General features: G+C 36.7%; 1 protein-coding gene across 9 annotated transcripts in view; it reads right to left on the bottom strand.

Annotated features, from left to right (window-relative positions):
• Cdh18 (cadherin 18) overlaps nucleotides 1-24724 on the bottom strand; it is a 1022663-nt gene that overhangs the window by 716597 nt on the left and 281342 nt on the right. For 5 of the 9 annotated variants that reach the window (XM_087621794.1, XM_087621802.1, XM_087621813.1 and 2 more), the window contains one exon: nucleotides 7386-7470. The gene's annotated coding sequence lies outside the window, so the exon portion shown is untranslated. The remainder of the gene's footprint in view (nucleotides 1-7385; nucleotides 7471-24724) is intronic. The other 4 variants (XM_087621796.1, XM_087621805.1, XM_087621798.1 and 1 more) reach the window with 1 other exon arrangement.

The raw sequence follows: 24724 nt of genomic DNA, 5'->3' as shown, positions 1-24724 counted from the left end.
GAGAGTAGGCAGCCTTGCCTAGTCCCTGATTTTAGTGGGATTGTTTCAAGTTTCTCTCCATTTAGTTTAATTTTAGCGACTGGTTTGCTGTATATGACTTTTACATTGTTTAGGTATGGGCCTTGAATTCCTATTCTTTCCAGGACTTTTATCATGAAGGGGTGTTGAATTTTGTCAAGTGCTTTCATAGCATCTAATGAAATGATCATGCGATTTTTATCTTTCAGTTTGTTTATATAGTGGGTTACGTTCATGGTTTTCTGTGTATTAAACCATCCCTGCATCCCTGGAATGAAGCCTACTTGATCAACATGGATGATTGTTTTGATGTGCTCTTGGATTCGGTTCGCAAGAATTTTATTGAGTATCTTTGTGTCTATATTCATAAGGGAAATTGGTTTGAAGTTCTCTTTCTTTGTTGGGTCTTTGTGTGGTTTAGGTATAAGTGTAATTGTGCCTTTATAGAAGGAATTCGGTAGTGCTCCATGTGTTTCAATTTTGTGGAATAGTTTGGATAGTATTGGTATGAGGACTTCCAAGATCTGATAGATTTCTGCACTGAACCCATCAGGACCTGGGCTCTTTTTGGTTGGGAGACTTTTAATGACTGCTTCTATTTCTTTAGGAGTTATAGAGTTGTTTAAATGGTTTATTTTTTCCTGATTTAACTTTGGTACCTGGTATATGTCTAGGAAAGTGTCCATTTCCTCCAGATTTTCGAGTTTTTTTGAACACAGGCTTTTGTAATAGGATCTGATGATTCTTTGAATTTCCTATGGCTCTGTTGTCATGTCTCCCTTTTCATTTTTGATTTTGTTAATTTGGATACACTCTCGGTGTCCTCTGGTTAGTCTGGCTAAGTTTTTATCTATCTTGTTGATTTTCTCTAAAACCAGCTTTTGGTTCTGTTGATTCTTTGTGTAGTCCTTTTTGTTTCTATTTGGTTGATTTCAGCTCTGAGTTTGATTATTTCCTGCCTGTGTGTTTGGTTCTTTTTGCTTTTACGTGTGCTGTCAAGCTGCTGATATATGCTCTCTCCTGTTTCTTTCTGCAGGCATTCAGAGCTATGAGTTTTCCTCTTAGCACATCTTTCATTTGTCCCATAAGTTTGGGTGTGCTATACCTTCATTTTCATTAAATTCTAAGAAGTCTTAAATTTCTTTCTTTATTTCTTCCTTGACCAGGTTATCATTGAGTGGAGCATTTTTCAACTTCCATGCATATGTAGGCATTCTTTCGTTATTGTTACTAAAGACCAGCTTTAGCCCGTGATAGTCTAATAGGACACATGGGATTATTTCTATCTTTGTTAAGATATGACAGCTTTGAGGAAAAAGAATACCCTTGGCAGGGAAGGGAGAGGCAAAGATTAAAACAGAGACTGAAGGAACACCCATTCAGAGCCTGCCCCACATGTGGCCCATACATATACAGCCACCCAATTAGACAAGATGGATGAAGCAAAGAAGTGCAGACCGACAGGAGCCGGATGTAGATCGCTCCTGAGAGACACAGCCAGAATACAGCAAATACAGGGGCGAATGCCAGCAGCAAACCACTGAACTGAGAATAGGTCCCCCGTTGAAGGAATCAGAGAAAGAACTGGAAGAGCTTGAAGGGGCTCGAGACCCCAAAAGTAGAACAATGTCAAGCAACCAGAGCTTCCAGGGACTAAGCCACTACCTAAATACTATACATGGACTGACCCTGGACTCTGACCCCATAGGTAGCAATGAATATCCTAGTAAGAGCACCAGTGGAAGGGGAAGCCCTGGGTCCTGCTAAGACTGAACCCCCAGTGAACTAGACTATGGGGGGAGGGCGGCAATGGGGGGAGGGTTGGGAGGGGAACACCCATAAGGAAGGGGAGGGGGAGGGGGATGTTTGCCCGTAAACCGGGAAAGGGAATAACACTCGAAATGTATATAAGAAATACTCAAGTTAATAAAAAAAAAAAGATATGACAGCTTTAAGGAGGTAAGAAAACTCTGTGTCTAAAGACTACTTGAACTTCATAGTAAGTTACCTGTCTGGCTGAGCAACTCAGAAAAATCATGGGGTCTCCTTTACATCAAAGCAAAAAGGAAAGATATTAATATATAAGGTACATGAAAATTTTAACAAACATACTGTCTTTTCCTGAAACATCAGTGTTTTGTGTTCAGGCTTAGCAATCACTAAGTGCCTTTGAAATTTACATGCAATGTCACACATTTTCGGAATGTATAAAGCCACAGCTATTTGGACATGTATATTTTCTTATAATACTGTAACATATGGTATTTTAATGATATGATGTTTCCCATCCTGATGTAGCAAGTGGATTGTGATGACTTAAGCTAAGAATGGCCTTTTAACTTATTGTGAGTGGAACAGTGGCTCATGCATTAGTTGAAGGAGCATGCACATGTATGGATTCTTATAAATGGTACAAAAAGCAATATTTTCATTGGATTAAGCAAGTATTTATCTATGAACTGTTGTCTGTAATTACTTTGGTAGATTATCCATTAAGTATAGAACAAAACAGAACAGAACACATGTATGATATAAAGTACTATTGATAGAAAAGTAATTGATGGAAAAGTCCCCTAGAGTGGATTGGAGATTAGCCAGTGATGTAGTGCTTGACTTATACATACAATGTCCTGAGTTCTCCTTGACATTTGAAAATTCATAGATGAACAGTAAACAAATAAATTTGAAACTGCCTTTTTAAGGCTAAATAGGTCAGTGGCTTCAGAGGCTTAGCTCTAAGCCTCAGAACCAATGTCAGTTCATGTAGTCTACATTAGAGAAAGTGCAAACTGCCTTCTTTAAATCACACTCTTATATTCCCATGTGCAACACTGAGTGTGGACACATGCATGTGAAAAACACACAAGCATGCACGGGGACGCGCGCGCACACACACTCACACACACTACACTTATAGTGAATGGGCATTGATATTTCATTTTTAAGAAAAATTTATTTTCTTAATATTTATGTTTTAGAAATCTTAAAGTTGGATTATATTGTTAACAAAGGGTTAAGATTTACTTCATGCTGGATGATGGTTATTTCTTCAATGAGATGTGTTGCAAACTGCCGTCACTATTGAATAAGAGACAGGAATAAAAGTTTGACTCTCTACAGTGTGAGTAATGCTGGCTATCAAGAAATGTGAAAGAAGCCCTATAAGTCCATAATCATATTCTTTCTCATAAACTGTCTGTTTGATTCTTTCCCTCAGAGGATAAGGCATAAGGATATAAATCTTCAGCTTCGTGATGAGAGAAAAATATTCTCAGAGACTCTAGCACAACCCTCTACAGCTCAGAATCTGGTAACCAGACAAGTGTCAGCATCAATAAGGCAATGCAGAAGGACACTTATTTATTAGGGAGGAAGAACCTCCTGTCACCTCCAGAATTACAAAACCTCTACATGAAGTGGGGCATACACAACTCAGCAAGTGATTATAGAAACCAGGTGAGGTCAAAAGAAACACTGAGAGGCTGATAATACTTTGAGCAGTTGTAGCCCATGATTCCTTCCATGATAAATATGAAGAGGATTCTCAAGAAAATAAGCACAAAAAAGGCAAATCATAATATAATGCTACAGTCCTGTTTAAAATGTACCCTCTAAAATCTTACAAATTTCTTCCATTTCTTCTGTTGTCAAAGACCTTGTAAAGTAATAATGTGCACATTGCACATGGTGATTTTGCAGAGTAAATCCATGGACCACCTACAAACACTAGATACACAAGTACGTTAGTGGCTATAGATTTAATGATTTCACTTAACAAACGTAAAGACATTGGTTTAACAAATTAAATTCAATCAGTCTGTTATGAGAGAGATTTAATAGTGTTGAGGTTTTGTGGATTTAAAGACATGTAAAGGTAAACTAGAATACATTTGGGTAAATATTAGTGTCTTATGGTTTTATTGCTGTGAACAGACACTATGACCAAGGTAATGTTATAAATGGCAGATTTAACTGGGGTTGGCTACAGGTTCAGAGGTTTAGTCCAGTATCATCAAGGTGGGAACATGGCAACATCCAGGCCGGCATGATACAGGAGAAGTTGAGACATCTTCATCTGAAGACAGTTAGTGGAAGAATAACTTACAGGCAGCTAGCAGTAGGGTCTTAAAACTCATGCCCACAGTGACCCACCTCATTTAACAAACACTGCCACTCCCAGGACTAAGCTTATACAAATTATCACAATTAAGAATGAAATGTGCATTTTCCTAACATATATGAGTACTGGCATTTATAAGAGAAGGAAATCTAATCACTGAATAGTATATTCAATCAAACATACTTAATGTGATTTTCAGAAAAGTAGAAACTAGAAAACTAGAACTACTTGGTCAAACATAATCTAATATAAATTTAAAGTAAATATGCATGTAAAATTTACTAAAATTAATCTATTTAAAATATAACTTGTCTGTTTTGTGTGCCATATTATGGATTTAAAAATGACATTTTATCACAACAAAATCAAAAATGAAAACAATTATATTTAGGTACCCTCTTGATTTAAATGGGCTCTTATTCACAAACTATACAGGTTGATAAACAATTCTGTAATACCAGAGCTTCCTTAGGTTTTATTATTTCAGTGTCATTTCCAGTTCTATGAATTTAATCACCACAAAAAGATAACTTTGCAGATTTGAAGCTAGGAAAACAATAAGTTTTATAATGTCTTCATGACTCCGGTATCCTTTGCCTGCATTTCAACCTTTCTTCATTACCTAAATATACCCTTTCTTGATCTTGTTAAATGTAATCCTCTTCCCTCCCCTACAGCTGTTTATACACACACACACACACACACACACACACACACACACACACACACACACACCTATACTTACAGGCTTTGATTCACATATAAGAGCAAGCATTAACTATTCTCTTTTAACTTAGCAAACATTTTCTTATATAATTCATAATATTTTGAATTTTATTTGATTGAAAGTAAATTTAAAATTAAGCAACTATTGACCATTCTTACTTCAGTTTTCAGGTTAAAATTTTGCAGACATAATTTGTATTCTGTATGAAGACATCATCAATTTAACATAGAAACATTGTTGTGTTGGAAACCTCTGTGCATAGTTACTTGAAAATGAACATTTTTTTCTGAAATATAACCCTATTCTTTACTTAGGAAACTTCTGACTAAATCACATATTATTTGATTATTGAGGATAAATTTATCAACAATTTGCAAACATTACTAACTAATGAAAAATTTGTTTTTGAACTTACTATTCTCATGTCTAATATACTTTTTAAAATCATTTCATATTTAAACCTTAAAATATTATATTTTATTATAAAATTCATGGGTACCCGAGAACCAGAGATTAAGTAGAATTTAATATAAAATCAACATGAAATAAGCCCTTGCCCATGTCTAAAAACAAAATTTAAAATACAAATTTCTTCTCAGATTTATTTTCTTCCTTTGTTTTCCGCTGCGAAATCTAACACCTATTGATTGACTTTAATAGTTGAACAGTATCATAATCCAGTTGTCAAAGCCTTTTTTCCTCAAATGAAAACATAGAGCTCATATTAAATTTGTGATATCTCCTTACTCTGCAGATGAAACTTCTGAGTAAGCATTCTGGAATAAGCCAGGAACATAGTTTTAACATAAAGGATCATATTAATATATCATTATAGGTGACCTCTTGCCCAAAAGATATGATTATAAAATTTAAACACAGTACAACCATCTGTCAAAAATATGAATATAATGATTTAACTTTCAAACTTATTGTGTTGAATTTGTATTGCAGGATATACAAATATCTTTAAGTTTCACATTAAATGTACTCAAAATGCAAAACCAAACAAACACGTTTGTATGGTATACTCGCAATGGTTGTAAAAAAACATAAATTGTATTCATTAGTAAAATATGATTTGCTTTTTGCTATGTTAATTAAATTTTATAAGGCAAAGCACAGTCACAATATATCTTTTATGTTAGTTTTAAACTGATGCCATCTTATATCTTAAGAGACATGTAAAGTATTTTTGTAGTACATGTGAACTCTAAATTATTTGATAGCAAAAAGAAGAAAAGTAAAGCACTTTGCATGAAATTTCCAACTAGGCCAATTTGAGATGACCCCATGTGGTTCTAAAGGTTTGCTTTTGTTGGTATGATAGAAACAAAGTGAGAGACAATTTCAAACCGGTGTCTGTCCTTGCATCTTGCCATGAATCTGAATGCAAGTCTTTGTGGATTTTGTTTTGTGGATCTTATCACACTGCAAATTTGAATTCATTACAGACATTGAAAAATAACAGACATATCAAATCAAATAACTTTCTACGATATCTCAATGTTTGAAATGAGAATATATAACTTGAGTTTACTTTTGTTTGCGTATGCTCTTTTGAGTCCAAGTTTCACATATATTAGACTAGGCTTTACTCACTAGCTTAGGAGAGTCATAGTTTGTAAAATTTTCTTGCTTCAACCAGTCTTCCCATGTAATAGATTAGAGATACATACAGCTATATCTTGTTTACTATATCATCTTTTCAATTTATACAAATGAAAGATATGATTATGCTATATTAGTAATCTAGAAATTCAGGTAGTATGTAGGATATGTGGTAAAAATGCAATTTATATAAAAAAGTTAAAAACAAATTGTGAATTTCATCCCATGGATATATATATATATATATATATATATATATATATATATGGTAAGTATCAAGAAAAATTAGAACAGTAATACCTATATTATAAATATATTGCTGACAATAACTGTTTCTCCAATTCCATAACAATTACAATTTTATATTATTAAGAGACAAGTAACTTTGTTTAAACAAATATTTAGTATAAAAATTGATGTATGTAAATGATGACTAATGAAACACTGTGTCTCTGTATGTAGTCATATAAAAAATTTTGGTTCCTTATAAAGCTAACAAACTGTCTGATCATCTCTGTCTGTGTTATAATGTATTATGAATATGCCAGCAAGAATAGTGATCCACCAGGCATGATGGCCCAGCGTTAAAATCTCACTGCTCAGAAGCCTTCAGCAGAAATATTAAAAGTTCAAAGCTAAACTGTAAATTACATTACAAGTTTATGTCATAAGACCTTATTTATAAGACCAAATAAGAAAGAGGGAGAAAGAGAAGAGAGAAATGTAAAATAACTTATTAATTTTAGTAAGTGATAAATAGGCTTTTCAGGTTAATGTGAAATGCAAATGAAACCTGGTCCTGCCACATCTCTAAATATCTCATCATTATCATAAAAATATTTGAGACTAATTACATGCCAACAACTTGACATTTGAGTAACATTTTCATATAGGAAATAGTACAAATTTTACCTTACAATTCAGTCTATGAAGATTTGATGGTAGATTTCTTCTTAGGTATTGAAGTTGTTGAGCATTAGGTATTAGTGGCTGAGTCCTACACAAAAAAGAAAAATGAAAAGCAAAGGGAAACGTGAAAAACCTTAGGAAAAGAAAACTAAGCTCTCACTACATGTACTTACATATTTTCTACTAAAATGAAATTCATTATTTTACAAATGATAGATGCATGGCTTTAGATAGCCAACTTTTAGAAGTAATTTAAATATGTAGCTTGATAGATTTATTTCAGTACTGGAAAGTAATTCAAGAGCTGTGTGTGCCTCTCTCTCTCTCTCTCTCTCTCTCTCTCTCTGTGTGTGTGTGTGTGTGTGTGTGTGTGTGTGTGTGTGTGTAAGGAATTGTACAACTGAGGTACGGCTTAGCTTAATATATCTTTATAGAATAATTTTTTAAAGGATACAATGAAAAGGGAAAAGAGTACAGATGTGAGAATGGTATCCTGAATGAAAAGGCTTAAACTTGTAGACTTACTTAGATTGTGTACTATGCAATGGCAAAAGGGAATCTCAGGTGTTACATATTCATTTACTTAGTTTCATTATCCTATTCAGTGTTACTTTATCTGATCAACACTTGTATTTGTTGCGTGCAAATGGAGACAATATATGACATTGTACCTAATATCGAGTCAATTTAATGATATCATTCTCATTACAGACTTTAAAATAGTGTTTATAATAAGGATCACAATGATCATTGCTTTAGAAGAATATTAATTCCGCAACATGGTAGTTTGGGAAAGGTTCATATCCAAAGAACTTCTGTGTGATCTTGATAGAAAGCAGAGACGTTGCACACTGGATTACAGACAAGCCTGCAGCACACACCCTTAGTCCCAAACAATGAGGGTAAAGTTCCCTTTAGAAGGGAGCAGTCATATTTGAAAGTGATGTCTAATTGATGGCTGAACAAACTGACAAATCAGAGAAAAATGCAACAAAGTAAGTCACAGTTAGGGTACACTCAACTCTCACAAGGGAAAAAAAAGAAAGGAAAGTCTACTTTAGAGCAGCATAGGGTGAAAGTGTGTGTGTTTGTGTGTGTGTATGAGAGAGAGAGAGAGAGAGAGAGAGACAGAGAGTCAGAGAGACAGAGAGACAGAGAGACAGAGAGACAGAGAGACAGAGAGACAGAGAGACAGAGAGACAGAGACAGAGACAGAGAGACAGAGAGAGAGAGACAGAGACAGAGAGATAGAGACAGAGACAGAGAAAGGGAGGAGAGGAGAAAGGGGAAGGAGGAGGGGAGAGGGGAGGGGAGCAATAATTTTAGCAGGGCAGTTTTAAAAAGACAACAAGGTAGATACCAGTGAAGATAGAAGAGATTACAGAATGAGAAGAAGCCAGAAGATTCAAACATATTGCCAAAATTATTATGAAGCCATGCAGCAGAGCAATTCAGTGAGAAGCTGAAAGAGGCACGTTATGAGGGAAATCAGTTAACTTGAAGAGGAGTGAGCCAGAAATCTTGAGTTGAACCAGCCAGCCAGAAGTGAGCAGGAACTAGAAAGGTTGAGCATATTCAGCATAGGATTCTGAGATGACAATTTCCTCTGGTGGATAAAATTTATATTTACACATGATTTGTTTTCAATTATTTACTTATCTTTCACTCTGAAGATAATGGAATATTAAATGCTAGAATGAAATTCCAGAAACAGACATGCCACGGCTGCCAGAGCAGCAGGAAAGCTGACTGTAGATTTCTATCTCTCTGCTTCAAATCCAGTCACCCAGTCTAATAAACAACGCCGTGGGAGAATACCTTCTGCTCTTTCCATTTCCTCTCTGAGGCTATCATCACAAAGATCTCCTCCTCTAACCTACCTTGCTCCCAACTCATCTATTATTCCAGTTTCCAACATCAGCAGACATTCCCTGGGAACATCCAGCTGAGCAGGTCAAGGAAAGAAATAACCTACCTGAAGAACTTTACCACCTCCACATATTCACAAAAGCCTATTGCCCAGTTTTTTCCCTAGCTCTGCAACAGAACCTCTGCTACAGCATTCCTTCCCTTATGCCCACATTGACTATACGCCCCATAATTCTTCCCCTACTAAATTCCCTACTTCCACAAATTTCAAATCCCAGCCACAGATTTCATCAGGCCTTCCATGCTAACCCAATTTTTCAACTTCATCCAGATTATCACCATTCCCAAATCTTGGAAGATCATTCATGACTCTAAAGTAGACCTTCTGTGATGCTCTCTTCACTCACTGTCACCATTCCAAGGAAATCAAGTGAGTATATCCTGGTAAGACATTTTGCTTTTCAACATCATATGAACCTCCTCAGGAACCTAACCTATTCCTATTCCTGTGTCAGATCCTAATACCCAGAAATACAATGTGCTTGGAAATCCCATTCATCACAGTTATCAGGTTCGTTAAAACTATCTTTGCAGGCAATATACAGCCAGCAATCTCCGCTAAAACTAGAGAGAATACAAAAAACAAGAAACAAGACACCCACTCAACAAAGACAACATCAGATATTTGCTCATAGAACTAGAATCTTCCCATCTGAACTAGATATTAGCTCATAGAACTAAGACGATCCCATCTGTGAGGTGCCAATGTGAAAACAATAACAGCCAAGACAATAGAACTCCACCTCAGCTCAGCAATCCTACCATAGTAGCCCCTGAATATTTCACCATGTTCAAAATGCAAGAAAAGACCTTAAAACATCCTGTGTGAATATGATAGAGCTCCTTAAAGTGGAAATGAATAAATTCCTTAAAGAAATCCAGGAAAGGAACCTGAAGGAAACAGACCGGATAAACAGCTCTTTGCACCCAAATCCCGTGGGAGGGAGAGCTAAACCTTCAGAGAGGCAGACACGCCTGGGGAACCAGAAGAGACTGCACTCTCCACACACATCTCGGACGCCAGAGGAAAACACCAAATGCCATCTGGAGCCCTGGTGCACTGAAGCTCCCGGAAACGGCGGCACAGATCTTCCTGGTTGCTGCCACTGCAGAGAGCTTGTGGGCAGCACCACGTGAGCGAACTTGAGCCTCGGGACCACAGGTAAGACCAAATTTTCTGCTGCAAGTGACCTGTCTGGTGAACTCAAGACACAGGCCCACAGGAACAGCTGAAGACCTGTAGAGAGGAAAAACTACACGCCAGAAAGCAGAACACTCTGTCGTCATAACAGGCTGAAAGAAAACAGGAAAACAGGTCTACAGCACTCCTAAACACAGGCTTATAGGGCAGTCTAGCCACTGTCAGAAATAGCAGAACAAAGTAACAATAGAGATAATCTGATGGCGAGAGGCAAGCACAGGAACCCAAGCAACAGAAACCAATACTACATGGCACCATCGGAGCCCAATTCTCCCATCAAAACAAACATGGAATATCCAAACACACCAGAAAAGCAAGACCTAGTTTCAAAATCATATTTGATCATGATGCTGGAGGACTTCAAGAAAGACGTGAAGAACTCCCTTAGAGAACAAGTAGAAGCCTACAGAGAGGAATCGCAAAAATGCCTGAAACAATTCCAGGAAAACATAAATAAACAAGTAGAAACCCATAGAGAGGAGACACAAAAATCCCTGAAAGAATTCCAGGACAACACAATCAAACAGTTGAAAGAATTAAAAATGGAAATAGAAGCAATCAAGAAAGAACACATGGAAACAACCCTGGATATAGAAAACCAAAAGAAGAGACAAGGAGCTGTAGATACAAGCTTCACCAAAGAATACAAGAGATGGAAGAGAGAATCTCGGGAGCAAAAGATTCCATAGAAATCATTGACTCAACTGTCAAAGATAATGTAAAGCGGAAAAAGCTACTGGTCCAAAACATACAGGAAATCCAGGACTCAATGAGAAGATCAAACCTAAGGATAATAGGTATAGAAGAGAGTGAAGACTCCCAGCTCAAAGGACCAGTAAATATCTTCAACAAAATCATAGAAGAAAACTTCCCTAACCTAAAAAAAGAGATACCCATAGGCATACAAGAAGCCTACAGAACTCCAAATAGATTGGACCAGAAAAGAAACACCTCCCGTCACATAATAGTCAAAACACCAAATGCACAAAATAAAGAAAGAATATTAAAAGCAGTAAGGGAAAAAGGTCAAGTAACATATAAAGGCAGACCTATCAGAATCACACCAGACTTTTCGCCAGAAACTATGAAGGCCAGAAGATCCTGGACTGATGTCATACAGACCCTAAGAGAACACAAATGCCACCCAGGTTACTGTATCCTACAGAACTCTCAATTAACATAGATGGAGAAACCAAGATATTCCATGACAAAACCAAATTTACACAATATCTTTCTACAAATCCAGCACTACAAAGGATAATAAATGGTAAAGCCCAACATAAGGAGGCAAGCTATACCCTAGAAGAAGCAAGAAACTAATCGTCTTGGCAACAAAACAAAGAGAAGAAAAGCACACAAACATAACCTCACATCCAAATATGAATATAACGGGAAGCAATAATCACTATTCCTTAATATCTCTTAACATCAATGGCCTCAACTCCCCAATAAAAAGACATAGATTAACAAACTGTATACGCAACGAGGACCCTGCATTCTGCTGCCTACAGGAAACACACCTCAGAGACAAAGACAGACACTACCTCAGAGTGAAAGGCTGGAAAACAACTTTCCAAGCAAATGGTCGGAAGAAGCAAGCTGGAGTAGCCATTCTAATATCAGATAAAATCAATTTTCAACTAAAAGTCATCAAAAAAGATAAGGAAGGACATTTCATATTCATCAAAGGAAAAATCCACAAAGATGAACTCTCAATCCTAAATATCTATGCCGCAAATACAAGGGCACCTACATACGTAAAAGAAACCTTACTAAAGCTCAAAACACACATTTCACCTCACACAATAATAGCAGGATATTTCAACTCCCCACTCTCATCAATGGACAGATCATGGAAACAGAAATGAAACAGAGACGTAGACAGACTAAGAGAGGTCATGAGCCAAATGGACTTAACAGATATTTATAGAACATTCTATCCTAAAGCAAAAGGATATACCTTCTTCTCAGCGCCTCATGGTACTTTCTCCAAAATTGACCATATAATTGGTCAAAAAACGGGCCTCAACAGGTACAGAAAGATAGAAATAATCCCATGAGTGCTATCGGACCACCACGGCCTAAAACTGGTCTTCAATAACAATAAGGGAAGAATGCCCACATATATGTGGAAATTGAACAATGCTCTACTCAATGATAACCTGGTCAAGGAAGAAATATAGAAAAAAATTAAAGACTTTTTAGAATTTAATGTAATTGAAGGTACATCATACCCAAACTTATGGGACACAATGAAAGCTGTGCTAAGAGGAATGCTCATAGAGCTGAGTGCCTGCAGAAAGAAACAGGAAAGAGTATATGTCAGCAGCTGACAGCACACCTAAAAGCTCTAGAACAAAAAGAAGCAAATACACCCAGGAGGAGTAGAAGGCAGGAAATAATCCAACTCAGAGCTGAAATCAACCAAGTAGAAACAAAAAGGACCATAGAAAGAATCAACAGAACCAAAAGTTGTTTCTTTGAGAAAATCAACAAGATAGATAAACCCTTAGCCAGACTAACGAGAGGAAACAGAGAGTGTGTCCAAATTAACAAAATCAGAAATGAAAAGGGAGACATAACTACAGATTCAGAGGAAATTCAAAAAATCATCAGATCTTATTATAAAAACCTATATTCAACAAAACTTGAAAATCTACAGGAAATGGACAATTTCCTAGACAAATACCAGGTACCGAAGTTAAATCAGGAACAGATAAACAAGTTAAACAACCCCATAACTCCTAAGGAAATAGAAGCAGTCATTAAATGTCTCCCAACCAAAAGGAGCCCAGGTCCAGACGGGTTTAGTGCAGAATTCTATCAGATCTTCATAGAAGACCTCATACAAATATTATCCAAACTATTCCACAAAATTGAAACAGATGGAGCACTACCGAATTCCTTCTATGAAGCCACAATTACTCTTATACCTAAACCACACAAAGAACCAACAAAGAAAGAGAACTTCAGACCAATTTCCCTTATGAATATCGGCGCAAAAATACTCAATAAAATTCTGGCAAACCAAATACAAGAGCACATCAAAACGATCATCCACCATGATCAAGTAGGCTTCATCCCAGGCATGCAGGGATGGTTTAATATACGGAAAACCATCAACGTGATCCATTATATAAACAAACTGAAAGAACAAAATCACATGATCATTTCATTAGATGCTGAGAAAGCATTTGACAAAATTCAACACCCCTTCATGATAAAAGTCATGGAAAGAATAGGAATTCAAGGCCCATACCTAAACAGAGTAAAGGCCATATACAGCAAACCAGTTGTTAACATTAAACTAAATGGAGAGAAACTTGAAGCAATCCCACTAAAATCAGGGACTAGACAAGGCTGCCTACTCTCTCCCTACTTATTCAATATAGTTCTTGAAGTTCTTGCCAGAGCAATCAGACAACAAAAGAAGGTCAAGTGGATACAGATCTGAAAAGAAGAAGTCAAAATATCACTATTTGCAGATGATATGATAGTATATTTAAGTGATCCCAAAAGTTCCAGCAGAGAACTACTAAAGCTGATAAACAACTTCAGCAAAGTGGCTGGGTATAAAATTAACTCAATCAGTAGCCTTCCTCTACACAAAAGAGAAACAAGCCTAGAAAGAAATTAGGGAAACGACACCCTTCATAATAGACCCAAATAATATAAAGTACCTCGGTGTGACTTTAACCAAGCAAGTAAAAGATTTGTACAATAAGAACTTCAAGACTCTGAAGAAAGAAATTGAAGAAGACCTCAGAAGATAGAAAGATCTTCCATGCTCATGGATTGGCAGGATTAATATAGTAAAAATGGCCATTTTACCAAAAGCAATCTACAGATTCAATGCAATCCCCATCAAAACACCAATCCAATTCTTCAAAGAGTTAGACAGAACAATTTGCAAATTCATCTGGAATAACAAATAACCCAGGATAGCTAAAACTATCCTCAACAATAAAAGGACTTCAGGGGGAATCACTATCCCTGAACTCAAGCAGTATTACAGAGCAATAGTGATAAAAACTGCATGGTATTGGTACAGAGACAGACAGATAGACCAATGGAATAGAATTGAAGACCCAGAAATGAACCCACACACCTATGGTCACTTGATTTTTGACAAAGGAGCCAAAACCATCCAATGGAAAAAAGAGAGCATTTTCAGGAAATGGTGCTGGTTCAACTGGAGGTCAACATGTAGAAGATTGCAGATCGATCCATGCTTATCACCCTGTACAAAGCTTAAGTCCAAGTGGATCAAGGACCTCCACATCAAACCAGACACACTCAAACTAATAGAAGAAAAACTAGGGAAGCATCTGGAACACATGGGCACTGGAAAAAATTTCCTGAACAAAACCCCAATGGCTTATACTCTAAGATCAAGAATCGACAAATGGGATCTCATAAAACTGCAAAGCTTCTGTAAGGCAAAGGACACTGTGGTTAGGACAAAACTGCAACCAACAAATTGGGAAAAGATCTTTACCAATCCTACAACAGATAGAGGCCTTATATCCAAAATATACAAAGAACTCAAGAAGTTAGACTGCAGGGAGACAAATAACCCTATTAAAAAATGGGGTTCAGAGCTAAACGAACAATTCACAGCTGAGGAATGCCAAATGGCTGAGAAACACCTAAAGAAATGTTCAACATCTTTAGTCATAAGGGAAATACAAATCAAAACAACCCTGAGATTTCACCTCACACCAGTGAGAATGGCTAAGATCAAAAACTCAGGTGACAGCAAATGCTGGCAAGGAAGCGGAGTAAGAGGAACACTCCTCCATTGTCGGTGGGACTGCAGACTGGTACAACCATTCTGGAAATCAGTTTGGAGGTTCCTCAGAAAATTGGACATTGAACTGCCTGAGGATCCAGCTATACCTCTCTTGGGCATATACCCAAAAGATGCCCCAACATATAAAAAAGACACGTGCTCCACTATGTTCATCGCAGCCTTATTTATAATAGCCAGAAGCTGGAAAGAACCCAGATGCCCTTCAACAGAGGAATGGATACAGAAAATGTGGTACATCTACACAATGGAATATTACTCAGCTATAAAAAAACGATTTATGAAATTCTTAGGCAAATGGTTGGACCTGGAAAATATCATCCTGAATGAGCTAACCCAATCACAGAAAGACATACATGGTATGCACTCATTGATAAGTGGCTATTAGCCAAATGCTTGAATTACCCTAGATGCCTAGAACAAATGAAACTCAAGACGGATGATCAAAATGTGAATGCTTCACTCCTTATTTAAAAGGGGAACAAGATTACCCTTGGCAGGGTATAGAGAGGCAAAGATTAAAACAGAGACTGAAGGAACTCCCATCAGAGCCTTCCCCACATGTGGCCCATACATATACAGCCACCCATATAGACAAGATGGATGAAGCAAAGAAGTGCAGACCGACAGGAGCCGGATGTAGATCGCTCCTGAGAGACACAGTCAGAATACAGCAAACACAGAGGCGAATGCCAGCATCAAACCACTGAACTGAGAATAGGACCCCAGTTGAAGGAATCAGAGAAAGAACTGGAAGAGCTTGAAGGGGCTCGGGACCCCCTATGTACAACAATGCCAAGCAACCAGAGCTTCCAGCGACTAAGCCACTACCTAAAGACTATACATGGACTGACCCTGGACTCTGACCTCATAGGTAGCAATGAATATCCTAGTAAGAGCACCAGTGGAAGGGGAAGCCCTGGGTCCTGCTAAGACTGAACCCCCAGTGAACTAGACTGTTGGGGGGAGGGCGGCAATGGGGGGAGGGTTGGGAGGGAAACACCCATAAGGAAGGGGAGGGGGGAGGGGCATGTTTGCCCGGATACCGGGAAAGGGAATAACACTCGAAATGTATATAAGAAATACTCAAGTTAATACAAAAAAAAATACAGGAAAACAGAGTGGAAGAAAAAAATCAATAAAACTTTTCAAGGCTGTAGCATGGAATCAATAAAGAAAAAAACTAAACTGTAGAAAGTGTATAAATACAAATATTTATATATAGATATATATATAGATATATGAATTAAGACAGAAACTACAGAGGCAAGGTTCACCAAGAGATTAAGAGAGATGGAAGAGTAATTCTCCAACATTGAAAACATGGAGGAAGAAATAAGTACATTGCATAAAGAGGGTGCTAAACCTAAACACCTCCTGACAGAAAATGTTCAGGAGGTCTGGGAGCCTATGAGAAGGTAAGAATCAAGAACAATAGGGATATTGGAAGGAGAAAAATTCCAGCAAAACTTGCCAGAAAATATTTTCAATAAAGTCATAGGAAAAAAATCCTAACCTAAAAAAAGAGAAACAGCAATAAACATAAGAATGAAATATTACCAAACAGGTTGGACCAGAAAGGAAGTTCCCTTGGCATATAACAACTAAAATGTTAAATGTACAGAATGAAGAAAGAATATTGAAAGCTGCAAGGGAAATACCATGAAGTAACATGTAAATGAAGGCCTATTAGAATTACGACTGATTTTGATCAATGGAGACTCTGAAATCCAGAATGACATAAACAGGTAGGCTATAGAGTAAAAGAGACCATAGAAACCTGTCTAGTCTACTATGTCCAGCAAATCTTTCAATCAATATACCTGGAAAAAATTAGACATTCCATGATAAAAACAAATTATATGAATACAGCGCTAATGTGGGTGCTAGAAATAAAACTCTACTCTGAAGAGGTAAACTACAACAATGAAAACATAGATATTAAGTAATCTTGCAATTAAAAAAACAAAAGAAAGGACACACACACACACACAAAGACACACCAACACACCATAACTACCACTACCACTACCACCAAAAAATAGTAGGAATAAATAACCATTGGTCATTGATAACTCTCAATATTAATTTCCTAATAAAACAGAGACACTAATAGAATGGGTTCTTCTGATGCATCCAAAAAACAAACCAAGGATAAATATCTCAGGGTAAAATTTTGGAAAACCACATTCCAAACAAATGGTGTATTCATTTTTATATTTGCAAAATAGACTTCAGACCAAATTAATCATCAGAGACATGGAGAGACACTATATAATCACCAGAGAAAAAGTCAACTAAGAAAACATTTGGCCTCCTAACAGCTATGCACCAAAAACAAAGGCAAAATTAAAATAATTTTTTGTTTCCTTTTTGACCATCACAGATCCCAGCTGGGTGACAACAGAAATAATAAAAAGCTTACAAACTCATGGAAACTGGACAACTCTAATGTCAGCAAGCAAAGAGTCATGACAGAAATTAAGAAATTAAAGGAGGTATCTCTTTTGGCATTTCTAGTTTTAATATAGAGCTTTAGTATTAAAGGCAGCATGTATTAGAGTAAAAAATACATTGATAAACAAAATGGAATTGAAAACCCTGATATAAATCCATACACCTATGGACACCTGCTTCTTGATAATGAATCCAGAGATACACCCTGAGAATATAAGTTTCTTCAAAAAATGGTGCTGATCAAAATGGATGTCTACATGTAGAAGACAACAAATAGGTACATACTTGTCATCCTATACAAAGCTTAACCCCAAGTAAAATAAAACATTCAATATAAAATCAGATACACTGAACTTTAGTTAAAAAAAAGTGGGGTGATTTGTGTTTCTTTGATGAACCAGACGACTAGATCTTGTTTTTCAACTCTGTCTTTTCAATGTCTGTCTTTTTTTTTTTAATTGGGGAATTGAAACTAGATATCGAGAGTTATCAATTACCAATGGTTGTTGATTACTCTTATTTTGTTGATGCTGCTGCTGATGGTGGTGGTTGTGAGGTGTGTGTGTGTGTTTGTGTGTGTGTGTGTGTGTGTACATCTGTCTGTGTGTCAGTGTGTGTGTGTCTGTGTGTGTATCTGTGTATCTGTGTGTCTGTGTGTGTGTCTCTGTGTATATGTATGTGTGTATGTATGTGTGCTCTTCTTTTGAAGTTTTTGTTCTGAGACTATTTTTTCCCTGTGTTTTCATGTCTATTGTTTACACTTTAGGTTCTACTTTTATTTCTAGCACCTTCTTTAAAACTAGATTTGTAGATTGATATTGACTAATTTTTTATTATGAAATGTCTAATTTTCTCTGTGTTGTTGATTGAAAGTTTTGCTGGGGATAGTTGTTTATGCTAATATATACTTATTGGAACAAGAACATTCTGAAGAGAATACCATTAGTGCAGACACACTAAAGTCAACAATAAATCGAACCTTATTTAACAAAACACTTCTTTATAGCAAAGAGTTCGGTCATTTGGAAAAGGTGAGACCTTACAGAATTGGTAAAAATTTTTCCCATTTCCAAATCTGATAGAGTGCTAAAGTGGAAAATATATAAACAATTCAAGAAACTTGATTTAGAAAAAAAACAAACAAATATCCAATGTAGCAATGGAGTACAGGTCTAGAAAGGGAATTTTCAATAGAGGCTGCTCAAATGGTGAGAAACAATTTTTAAAAAAATGTCTATTATTCTTAGAACCAGGGGAATGCAAATCAAAGTGACTTTGAGCTTTCATCTACACCTGTATGGCCGATAGCTAATATCAATAACGGAAGAGACAGCTGATGCTTGCAAGGAGTGGATTAAGGAAAACATTCACTCACAGGTGGTCCGAGTCCATTCTTACACATCCGCAATGGATATCAGTATGTTTGTTTCTCAGAAATATGGGACTTGTTCTACGTCGTCAAGATCCAGCTACATACCCAAAGGACGTTTCACCCTAAGATGAAACCACTTGCTTAACCTCATTGATTGCTACTCTCTTCACAATAATTTGCTGCAGTCTTAATACCCCTTAACTGAAGAACCGATAAATAAAATGTAGTACATTTTCACAGTAGAATATTAGCTCTAAGTAAAAATAACATCATGAGATTTGTGGGCAAATAGATGGAATTAGGAAAAAAAGTCATCCAAAGTGAGGTATGTCAGACTCAGAGTGATAATAATTATGGTATGCATTTTCTTATATGTAGATATTAGCCACAAAGTAAATGATAAGATACAATCTGTAGACCTATAGAGACCTATAGAGGTTAGAGACAGAGGGCAGGAATAAGGGGGCATACGGATCTCTGTGGCAGGAGGAGCTAGAATAGATTTTATCTGTACAGTGGCTAGGTATCCAAACCTAGTCCACTGGAAACTTTCTAAAACATATGAAAGTAGTCCTGATTAAGTCTCCAAATAAGAAGAAAGAGTGGTTCCAACTTGTTACCTTTAGTCACCAAAGTAAAGCTTCTTGTACACAGAACTGGGTAAATTCCAGTTGTTGAAGGGATACAATACAGTACAATAATATTGAGTTATTGGCCTAAGGGGTCCCATGGAAATCCTCAAACATCCCAGTGTGTTACAAATGCAATACACTCCTCCGAAAGTCTGACACAATTGATTAAACATATAGAGGCTGAGCTGGTGACCATATAGACCATTAAACCCTAATTTATAGTGGCTTTAGTACAAGTGATTTGCAAGTTATCTAAAGAGAAACATAAACACATACCAGTCACAAAAATATTCGATATGCAATGCTGTCCTGTCTGCAAAATATGCTAGAGCAATGGTGGCTCAAACTCAATAACTGTTTTGACTTGGCCCACTCTGTAAGATGGATCCCACAGTTGGAGAAAGAACTGAAGTAGCTGAGGGGTTTGCGACCCCACAGGAAGAACACAGTATCAACCGACTGGATGGACCTATGGCTTTATCCACACATGTAGCAGAGGATGGCCTTGTCTGGCATCAGTGGGAGGAGAAGCCCTTGGTTGTGTCAAGGCTTGATGCTCCAGTGTAAGGGAATGTCAAGGGAGGGACATGAGAAGGAGTGGGGTAGGGAAGCAGTTTTCTAGAAGGAAAACTGGGAAAGGGGATAACATTTAAAATGTAAATTTAAAAATGCAATAAAAGAAAAAAAAGATGGAACCCATGTCCAACATTTCTCAGGTAATGAGCAACCAGAGATTAGATGAACCAAAGACCTAGGGTTAACCCAAGTACTACTTTTCTTAGAAAAAGATATAGAATAAAATTAGTGCTAAAATGATTCCTAACGGTATTCTGCTATACCATAGATCAGTGCATTCTTCAGCCATCATCAGAGGTGCTTTCTACAACAGTAAAGGGGAACAAATACAGAGACCCACAGTCGGAAATTAGGCAGATATAAAGAGAGGCCTCGAACACTTAGACTAAATAACATGCCTCCATCACGTTTCTGCCCTCAGAGATCTGTGAATCCTGAAAATTCAGAGTCATAAACAGGACAAGAGGTGGAGAGGATTGACTGCACCGTGAGAAAAAGGCTCTCTAATTCAATGGAATTCACGAATTCAGAGACATTGAAGGAGGCATAAGACCTGCTTGCCTCCTTACCAGCTATGCTGCATATGCATTATGGTTGCCAGGTTAGTTTACTTACAGGATTCCTCAGTGAGTAAATTAGTGTGTATTTAAGTTTTTTTTTTTTCTGATTCTCTTGGGCTTTTGCCTTCTTATGGTTGGCCTTGTTCAACTTCTATTCTGCGCTTTTGTTTTATATTCTTTTACATTATTTTGTTCTCTTTTGTTGTTATTCCTTAGAAGCCTGTTCTTCTCTAATGAGCTGCAGTAAGGGAGTGTGTTTAGAAGGGAGGAGCTGTGGGAAGGAACTGGGAGGAGTACAGGGAGGGAAACTGTAATTAGGTTATATCGTATGAGAACAGAACCTATTCTCAACAAAAGGGAAAAGATTTGCAAAACTGTATAATATAAATAAAACATTTCTATAACTATAGTGTATTGTAAATCAATACATATATCAGCCTGAGAATAGATGTTTTAAAAATGAAGAAAACCTATTTAATATTTCATAATGTATACAACATAATTTCAGATAGACTACATAACTAGTGCTGAAACACCAATATTACAAGATCACTGTCAAGTGTGACCTCAGAGGATAATGAATACTTTAGAGATTCTAAGGGCACCAGAATTATAAGTACATCTTGACCTTTTAGAAAAGAATATCAGTATGACATGGTCCTAGTTGGCAATGCAATACAATTTGTGATTTTTATTTTCCAAAATTATAACTATTTTCCATGCAACCTCAAATACTTTCATAATATACTAACAAGAATAGATTCATTCACTACTCCTTCACTGTTTACGAAGTGTAAAAAATGTTTATTTTGTAGATTTGACAGTGTAATGAAACAAACCAAAAGTACCTGCAATCATGATATTTAATTCTGCTGAGTTGAGTGGTGACTGAAACAAAAACAAGACCAGCCAGGTACACAAATACATATTGCATATAAGGCTATTGTAGCTCTAGAAAATGTAATGATACTTTAAGGGGTCATGAGATAGAGAATTTCATTCAACAAAAATGTCAAAACAGGTAACATCTTAGGTCAGACAAGTGGAATGTAGGGAAATTGCTAAAGCATTGTGAGTTTGAAGTGCTAAATAAGGGTTCAGAGCCATGTTGGAGTTCTTTCAAGTCTGGGAAAGGAAATACATTACTCACTAAGATAAGAATAGTAGAAAATATCATGTGATGTGCTATAAATACTGTGTAAAGAAAGAAACTTTTTTTTCTCCTGATAAAAGTAGTTTAATGTAATTTTTTCACATTGTAGCATTGTGATGCCAGCTAATTTGCTAGATCCATTTGTTTTGGGTAAGGATATTCAACATTACACACTGAGATCGTGTCAGTCTTTTAGGACAAGATAAGTTTCTTGGAGGCTGCAACTGGATGGAATTAATATTTCATGAATAAATACAAAGTATGTTCTCTTCTTAGTCCTAGGACCACCTTCTACCTTTTTGTCCTCATTGTGATTTTGTGGCCTACTAAGTTCAATTAATGCTGCCTTTATAGTGATATGTATACTGTGTGATACTCTACGACATGGAGGACAATTGGCAACTATTGTTTATTATGTGTCATGAATTCATATAATTTGTTGTTTATGATACTTTCTTAGTTCTCATTTTGTAGTATAATTTCCTTTTTGTAGTCTTGGATAGTTTTTGTTCTCACTTTAAGATAAGGATTATTTCTACTTTCCTACATAGAGTCATCTTTGTGATTATATAATGCTTAAGTCTGCTTTTGTCATAGAATTTTTTAATTAACTTTCCAGTGTCATAGTTTTTCTGAATTAAGTAGCTGGGCTTCCTTGCAGGACTCAAAATACATTTTTCAGTGCACTTCTGTTTTTGTTTTCTGATGGGCCTGTTTTTATATCTGTCCTTGTACTTTCCTATTTCTTTTCTTTTTTCTTCCATTTTTATTAAATTGGATATTTCTTATTTACATTTCAAATGTTATTCCCTTTCCCGGTTTCCAGGCCATCAGCCCCCTAACCCCTCCCTCTCCCCTTCTAGATGGGTGTTCTCCTTCTGATCCACTCCCCATTACTGCCCCTTCCCAAACAATCCTGTATATTGGGGTCAAGTCTTGGCAGGACCAAGGGCTTCCCCTTCCACTGATGCCCCTACAAGTCAATTCATTGCTACCTATGAATTTGGAGCCCAGGGTTAGTCCTTGTATACTATCTGGGTAGTGGCTTAGTCCCTGGATGCTCTGGTTGGTTGGCGCTAGTTGTTGTTCATATGGGGTCTCAAGCCCCTTAGCTCTTTCAGTCCTTTCTCTGATTCCTTCAACGGAAGTCTTGTTCTCCGTTCAGTGGTTTGCTGCTGGCATTTGCCTCTGTATTTGACATATCCTGAATGTGTTTCTCAGGAGACATATACCTCAGTTCCTGTCAGCCTGCACTTCTTAGTTCCATCCATCTTATTTAGTTTTGGTGGCTGTATATGTATGGGCCACATGTGGGGCAGGCTCTGAATGGGCGTTCCTTTAGTCTCTGTTCTAAACTTTGCCTCGCTATCCCCTTCTGTGGGTATTTTCGTTCCACTTTTAAAGAAGGAGTAAAGCATCCGCATTTTGGTCATCCTTCTTGAGTTTCATGTGGTCTGTGCATCTTGGGTAATTCAAGCATTTGGGCTAATAGCCACTTATCAATGAGTGCATAATCATGTGTGTTTTTCTGTGATCGGGTTACCTCATTCAGGATGATATTTACTTGTTCTATCCATCTGCCTATGAATTTCAATAAGTTATGGTTTTTGATATCTAAATAGTACTCCATTGTGTAGATGTACCACATTTTCTGTATCCATTCCTCTGTTGAAGGGCATCTGGGTTCTTTCCAGCTTCTGGTTATTATAAATAAGGCTGCTATGAACATAGTGGAGCATGCGTCTTTGTTGCATGTTGGAGCATCTTTTGTTTATATGCCCAAGACAGGTATAACAGGGTCGTCAAGTAGTGCAAATGTACAATAGAAAGAAACTTTTAATGATTGATTATCTATCTCTTTGTCTACATATCTCCACTATAAACAGATGAAAGCAAATGATCTCAGTCTTCAAGGACACTGTCTCCGAAGTGTTATGACTCCTATAGCATTTGCACAGACTTATAATGCCATTTTGCCAAAAATAAATATTAAAAATTGTATGGCTACTTAAACTCTAGCAGCTAATAGAACAAAGTATTGGTTTCTCTGTCAATTAAATCTTAGAGTTAACTGTTACTAGTGCATGAGGCAAACACAACTCTTAGAAAAAAATGATATGGTATGAGAAGCAGCAAAAATGCTTAAACAAGAACATCAAGAATTGGATTATTCTTCATATTCTATGGAATGGAAACATGTGAACTCAGGGGACTGTATTCATGAATGGCACATGTCTTTTGCTGAGCTTAACAAAAACCCACTGGAAACGAAGCAAAGAGCAGGTGCCTTTTTTTCTGTGCTCCACTGCTAGGATACAGGATACACTACCCTCAGACCTGCAACAGAATGAACATCTTAACTAAATGGGACTGAAATGTAGCAAGAAAAAAATAATCTGCAAGTATTCTTTATTAGAAAATGATTAGCCTGAAGCTATTACCAAGTAGCAAGTCTGTTTGCCTTATTAACATATTTATTTGAATATAATAAATAACCCTGTTATAACAAACCTAAGGAAAGGATTTGTAATATTGTTTTTCCCTTATTAAGAACATATTTCACTTTCATTTTATTTTTAATTTTAATTTTGGGGTTGTTCATGTTTATGATAAATGGGAGGCCAATGGATTAACTTTTATCTTAGGAAAGTA

The sequence above is a fragment of the Rattus norvegicus genome, chromosome 2 (assembly GCF_021556685.1).
Source record: "Rattus norvegicus strain SHRSP/BbbUtx chromosome 2, alternate assembly SHRSP_T2T, whole genome shotgun sequence".
In the NCBI taxonomy this organism is placed as follows: Eukaryota; Metazoa; Chordata; class Mammalia; order Rodentia; family Muridae; genus Rattus; species Rattus norvegicus.
The sequence above is the reverse complement of the archived record's forward strand: the minus strand, read 5'-3'. Positions and strand labels throughout refer to the sequence as shown.